The following is a 7,205-nucleotide window of genomic DNA, read 5'->3' as shown; positions in this document are numbered from 1 at the left end:
TATCATCAATGACTGTGGAAATTTGCATGTTCTCTTCATGCAGTCATCTTTATAAATCTCATTGGAACGGCACCAAACAAAAGTTCCAGCATCATCACCTTGCCCAATGCCGATTCGCGATTCATCACTGAATATGACTTTCATCCAGTCATCCACAGTCCACGATTGCTTTTCCTTAGCCAATTGTAACCTTGTTTTTTTCTGTTTAGGTGTTAATGATGGCTTATGTTTAGTTTTTTTGTATGTAAATCCCATTTCCTTTAGTGCAACAGCTCTCCAAGGTTTGATCACTCCTTTTTAGATGCAGACTAACAAGCAGATCTAATTTGATGCAGGTATTAGTTTTGGAAATGAAAATTTACAGGATGATTCCATAATTTTATCCTCAGAATTGAGCGATTCCATCATTTTTTCCCTCTGCTTGGTCTGAAAAAAATTACCCTTACTGAGTACCACATTTTTAATCTTTGATTTTTTTCCAGGGGTTGTAATAGGAAGAGGCAAAGGATGGAGGAAATTATACCAGGAAGAGGTGTAGGTGGAGGTGACGCGCCCCCTGGGCCGTGGGGTACCAGGTGCCGGGCCTATGGATGCCGGTATGGGGGATATCACGGTGGCTGGCCCGGTCCGTGACCCAGGGTGGTCAGTAAAAGGGGGAATATGTATAGGGGATATGGAAAGTTCGTGATGCCACCTGTGGAATGCGGCTAAGGGGTGCCGCCGCTGTGGAGCCGTCCTCTGGAGCTGGTGTTACAGCAGCAGGGATGGTGTGGCTCTCCACAGGTAGAGCTAGCTCCAGGGCAGCATGGGGTGTAATGGATGGTGGTGCAGGGGAGAGACGCCAGGATGGTTCCGGAGGAAAGAAGGACACTCACATGGGGGTAAGCTTCTGTACCTTTATTGGTGATGTTGCAGGCACGGTCCAGGGTACTCCGGACGAAGGGCGCACTTTTGGACTCTCCCTAGTGAGCGGGTATGGGGCCTCCTGATCAGTGGCTTTACTCGCTAAGCTTCTGACCTGCCTGGAGCTAGGCCTAGCTTGGTTACTGTCTTTCTTTTGCACCTGCTGACCTGGTGGTAGGGCCTACTCTTGGAGATCACTCTCCCTGGATGCTGGGGCCTCCGTGACTCCTAGCCCTGGTAATGCAATCAGCATTTGGTGAACCTGGGACCTGTAGTCCTCCAGGGGTTCCGGTGGTTTCTACTGGGTATTGAGGGTCCCTGTAGGCGCAGACCCGGTGTCCGGTATATATCTCGGGGTGAGCCTGGTAAGCTCCTCTGCCCCCTTGGCTACTTCTTCCTTCTCCTCTTGCCTTCGACCACACTTAGGGCCCTCACTAGGCCTTCACACGTGCTGTAGGCCTTGGCTCGCCTAAGCACAGCAGCCAGCTTGCTGCCTCTTCGCTGCTCTCTGAGCGTCAGCACGCTCTCTGCTCAACTCTGAGCTCTGTCCCTCTTTGTGTCTGAGAGACTCACTAACTAGACTGAGCTGCCTGGCTCCACCCTCCCTTTATATATCCCTGAAGGGCTCCCTCTGGTGGTCTGAGGTGGTAGGGTGGAGGTGTGTGAATGTGTGAGGGCCTCTTGTGGAGAAGTCCATCCATGCAACCTTCTGGGTTCTGTGGCACCAGTGCACAGCAGGGCGCCACAGAGGGACATTATTACAGGATGGTGGTCAAGATGGGGGACAATATTAAAGAAAGCGGCCAGGATGGGGAATATTGCAAAATCATTGCAAAATGAGCAGAAATGCAGACATGTATTGCACACTTAGGTATAGTTGTGAGAAGAACCAAATTTGTTTATATTATGTGATGTATTGGAATTTATGAATGTGTCTATCATAATGCAATGGCAATCTGAACTGTGGGTACAGTATAGAAAGTATAGAGTAGTAAAGGCACAGACAAGTGATGCGAACAAAGGATGATTATTTCCTCCATCAACAGATGACTTATGAAGTAATAATAATAATAAGAATGAAACAATTTATATAACATAACCATTATATCCCTAAATGTATTACACTGTAGTAAAACAGATAACCTTTCCTAAGGCTAGGGTCAAACAAGCATATATGTCTCATCCAAGGGAATTGGGTCGATTAGACAAATCACACTCTGATAAAACTCTAATTAGAGTTTTATCAGAGCATGATCATAGTGTGTTCCGATTCTGTTGGATGAGAAGATGGAGAACAAAATTTCTCCATCTTCTCCATTATGTCAGTCCATGAAAATCGGACTGCACTCAAATGTAATCTGAGTGCAGTCCAATATTTTCCTTCGACTCATAGACTTGCATTGCCAAGTGCGCTCCAAATTTTGGATCAAACTAGGACATGCTGCAATTGTTTTCCTCGGACCAGCTCTGTCTGAGAAACAAATCCGACATTTGCACTGCCCTATACAATAATAATGATCTAAGCGCGATCCTATGTTTTGTTGGATCACACTAGGACTGATAATACGGTTGTCTGCTCAAGCCCTTAGAATAGGTTATCAATAGTGTTGAGCATTCCGATACTGAAATATCGGTTATCGGCCGATATTCGCGGTATCGGAATTCCGATACTTAATTCCGATACTTTTGCAATATCATATACCGGAATCGGAAGTTCCCAGAATGCAATGAGCCAGTTTCATTTTATTCAGCCAATGAGGATCCTAAGAAGTGTGGGCACATCCTGTTAGGCATGTAGGCATCTTAACTAATGGCATGGCTGTGATTGGCTGCCGAAATGATGTCATGATGCACTATAAAAGCCGCCGCCGCCATTTTGAGCTCACTCTGCTTTGAATTCAGTTAGGGATCGGACGCTGTTGTTCTGAGGGACAGTTTTAGCTACCTATTTGCTCTATTCTGCTTTACCCAAGCTACTTTATAAATCACTGTGCCTTGCAGTGCTAGTGCACAGTTCTCTGTGCTGTTCACCGCTGTCTGCAAGGTCTGTGTGTGTGAGTGCAGCTCACCCTGTAGTGTGTGCTTCAGCCACGTCTGGTTGTAGTGCGCTCAGCGTGCGTCACTGCCTCATACATTGTCCTTTTTTGCCAATTCATAGTTTTTCCTGATTTCTTCTATTAGTGTGGTGGTTCCATCCGTATTAAGCTACATTGGTTCCAAACACACTATATAGGAGTAGATAGAGGAGCTTTTCTGCAGCATTGTGCCCTGCTGCTCCAGCCAGATTAGTATTAGCCTATTTTTTGCAGCCTCATCTATTGCATTGTAGGTTACCTTCCTGCATTGTAATAGCTACAAAAAGTTTGTGATACTATCGGTATTACATCTTTGGGCACATCCAGTGTCTTTTTGAGACAAAAAAAACCTAAATAAAGTTCACCAAACACTCCACTTTACAGTTGTGTAGGCCTCATTAGCTCATATTAAAGTCTAGTCCACACTTTATAAAATTAGTGTTTCTTATACCTGTTAGCAGCTGTTCAGGAATAAGCACACTAAGCCCTTAGTACTTTTCTGCCTATCTTTATCAGTCTACCAAGATGAAGAAGGCAGGGAGTAAGGCATGTGGTCGTGGGCCTGGGCGTGGAGTTTCTGCAGGGAGAGGACGTGAGGATTCTGTGCTTGCAGGGAGAGGACGTGGGGATTCTGTGCCTGCTGCGGGCACCAGTGACTCAGCATCCCCCAGTTTTACCAGGGAACAGTCCTTTATGCGCAGCTATGTTGGAGCTAGCCGTACCCCACTGCTGCGGGAGGACCAAATTGAAGCCGTTGTCGGATGGATGGCAGCTAACGCATCGACTTCAATTCGTTCCAGATCCTCTCAGGTCCTGAGCACTGAAGAGCACCCATCTGTCTCTTCACCACCTGCCAAATTGCCCAGGCAGTCAGAGAGCCCTGGACAGGAGCCATCTCTACTTCTGTTCTCTGAATCTCTAGGCTTGGAAAGAGGAGGCCAGCCAAGCAGAATGCGAGAATTTGAAGAATAGGTAGTATGCAGTGATGCGCAACCGTTTTGTCTCTCTGAATCTGAAGAGGCGGGTGGGCCAGTGCCTATGGTCAGCAGCTCACCTCAGTACGCATCTGATGATGACACTCAGGTGCCACTTTCTGGTGCGTACAGTGCTGTCGAGACTACCCAGGAGAAGCAGTTATTTGAAGAGGGTGGTGTAGATGATGAGGTCCTTGACCCATCATGGCGTGAGGGACAGGAAGGTGGTGGGAGCAGCTCTGAGGAAGAGATTCCCCGAACAGCCCAAAAAGGAGGGAGAGGGAGGGGGCAGACTTGGTTGCCTGTAGCCTCCACTTCGGCACCCATTAGGAGCATGGCTCTTCCAAAATCCAAAGCGGGCGCTCCCAAGACTTGCAGTGCCTGGTCCTTTTTTGACACAGTTGCAGATGACATTTGCTTTGTCAAATGCAAGCTGTGTAATCAGAAGGTGAAAAGAGGGAAAAGTGTCAGCAACCTCAATACCACAAATATGTGGAAACATGTGCGGACCAAGCACGTAGTGGAGTTACAAAAATACACTGAAGACCTAGGCCAACCTACAGCGCCACCTACCACCTCTTCAGCTCGTGTTGTAGCCTCTTCCTCCAGCTCACACACAGCTGGTTCGGCTTCCTCACAGGATCGCCATGGAAGAACCTCTGGCACTGTTGTACAGAAACACAGTGTAATTCCACCCACAGCACCACTTTCCCTGTCATCCTCACACTCCCAGGCCAGTCTACAGCCATCGTTAGCACAGGCATGGGAGAAAAGGCGCCCATACTCGGCAAACCACCCCCGAGCACAGGCTCTGAATGCTGGCATTGCTAAACTACTGGCCCTTGAAATGCTATCATTCAGGCTGGTGGAGACTGACACCTTCCGTAACTTTATGGCATTGGCAGTCCCACAATACAACGTGCCCAGCCGCTTTTATTTCAGCAGGCAAGCCATCCCTGCCCTGCAACAGCATGTGGAGGGAAAAATTAAACATGCGCTACAAAACGCCGTCAGTAGCAAGGTCCACCTGACCACCGATGCGAGGACCAGTAAGCATGGACAGGGACGATACCTTTCCCTCACTGCCCATTGGGTAAATGTTGTGGAGCCGGGTACAGATCTTGAGAGTGGCGCTGTACGTGTTCTGCCAACTCCAAGGATTGCAGGAATCCAGTCTGTACACATTGACTCCTCCTCATACTCCAGTTCCTCTGAATCAGCGCTGCAGGAGCCGTCACGGTCTACCTCCACATCGACCCGTGAACGGTTACCTGTTATGATGACCGATATGAGCACAGCCGTGGCCAAACGTCAACAGGCCGTATTAAAATTAATTTCTTTGGGGAATCGAAGCCACACAGCGCAGGAGCTCTGGAATGCCATCAAGCAGCAGAGCGACGTGTGGTTTGTGCCAGCGAATCTCCAGCCAGGCATGGTAGTGTGTGACAATGGCCGATATCTGATGGCAGCTCTGGGCCTAGGCAACCTCACTCACATCCCATGTCTGGCACATGTGCTCAACTTGGTTGTGCAGAGTTTTTTGAGGGACTATCCGGATCTTGATGCACTGCTGCACAAGGTCCGCATAGAGTGCACTCACTTGCGGCGTTCCAGCAACGCAAGATCGCGCATTGCAGCTCTGCAGCGCCGATTACGTCTTCCGGAACATCGCATCATATGTGACCTACCCACCAGGTGGAATTCAATGTTACATATGTTGGAGAGGTTGTGTGAGCAGCAGGCAGCAGTAATGGAGTACCAGCTGCAGCAGGCACAAACAAGTCGCAGTGCGCGCCGTTCACACTTCACCACCACTGAGTGGGCCTCTATGAAGGACATTTGCCACGTTTTGCGTGCCTTCGATTATTCCACGCGGATGGCGAGTGCAGATGATGCACTAGTCAGCATGACTATCCCCCTTATCTGCCTGCTTGAAAAAACAATGCAAGCACTAAGGGACGAGGTTTTGGAAGAGGTGGAGGATGAGGAGTCACAAATGCCATCTGCTTCTCTACAGTCTGCGCAACGTGGTTCCTCACAAAGGCCTAGGCAGGGGACACTTTGTGAGGAGGATGAGGAGGAGTCAATGGATGAGGAAGACATCTGTCCAGAGGAGGGAGGTACACAATGCTCTAGTAGTTAGTATCTAGAGCGAGGGTGGGGTGATGCAGAGCAGGCAGAGATCACGCCTCAAGCAGGGGACAGCGTTTCTTGGCCAGTTGGCAGTCTGCAGCACATGGTTGATTTCATGCTGCAGTGCCTGAGAAACGACCGCCGCATCGCCCACATTCTCAACACGGCTGATTATTGGGTGTCCACCCTCCTAGATCCTGGCTACCGGGACAACTTACAAAGCCTCATAAAACCGTTGAACCGGGAGCGTAAAATGCGGGAGTACCAAGACGCACTGGTGCATTCCATCATGTTCTCCTTTCCAACCGAGAGCAGTGCTGCTAGTGCTTTACAAAGCAGCTCAGTGCGTCGAGGCAGTGGAGGAAGCTCTGCACAAAGAGGGAGCAGAAGCAGCGCCTCAGCACAAGGCAAGACTAGTATGGCCCAAATGTGGCAAAGTTTTGTGTCCCCGCCACCACAAATGTCTACACCATCACAGACGGCTCCAGTCAGCAGGAGGCAACGTTTCCGTCAGATGGTAACAGACTACATGTCTTGCCCTCTTAGTGTACTCCCAGACGGCTCTTCTCCCTTCAAGTTTTGGGTCTGTAAGCTGGATACATGGCCAGAGCTTAGCCAGTATGGATTGGAGGTGCTAGCTTGCCCTGCTGCTAGTATATTATCGGAACTCGTCTTTAGTGCTGCAGGTGGTGTACTAACAGACCGTCGCATGCGGCTATCCTCCGATAACGTTGACCGGCTTACTTTTCCCAAAATGAACAAGGCCTGGATCTCGCATGAATTTGCCAGTCCTCTTCCAGAATAAATAATTGGTTGGCAACAGTATCCAGGTCTCCGGTTGTGTTCATGTTTCTACCACCTGAACTGTAATCCCTGAGCTCCAACACCGCCAGTTGGCGCTCAGAAGTGCCGTCTGCACAGTCAACACTTGCTGCCGTGTTATTGGGGTTCAGTAACGTCAGTTGTTCCCCTGCTGTGCGGACGGCAATTTCTCCTGCTCTGTCCACATTCACACTACTACAGATTTTAAAGTTGCTCCAATTACACCTCTGGCTCCTTTGTTTTCAGTATTATCCCTGAGCTCCAACACCGCCAGTTGGCGCTCGGAAGTGCCGTCTGC

This window comes from Phyllobates terribilis, unplaced genomic scaffold, assembly GCF_046119375.1.
Source record: "Phyllobates terribilis strain yellow unplaced genomic scaffold, ASM4611937v1 Scaffold_1114__1_contigs__length_410381, whole genome shotgun sequence".
NCBI lineage: Eukaryota > Metazoa > Chordata > Amphibia > Anura > Dendrobatidae > Phyllobates > Phyllobates terribilis.
This window is presented reverse-complemented; position numbering follows the sequence as displayed.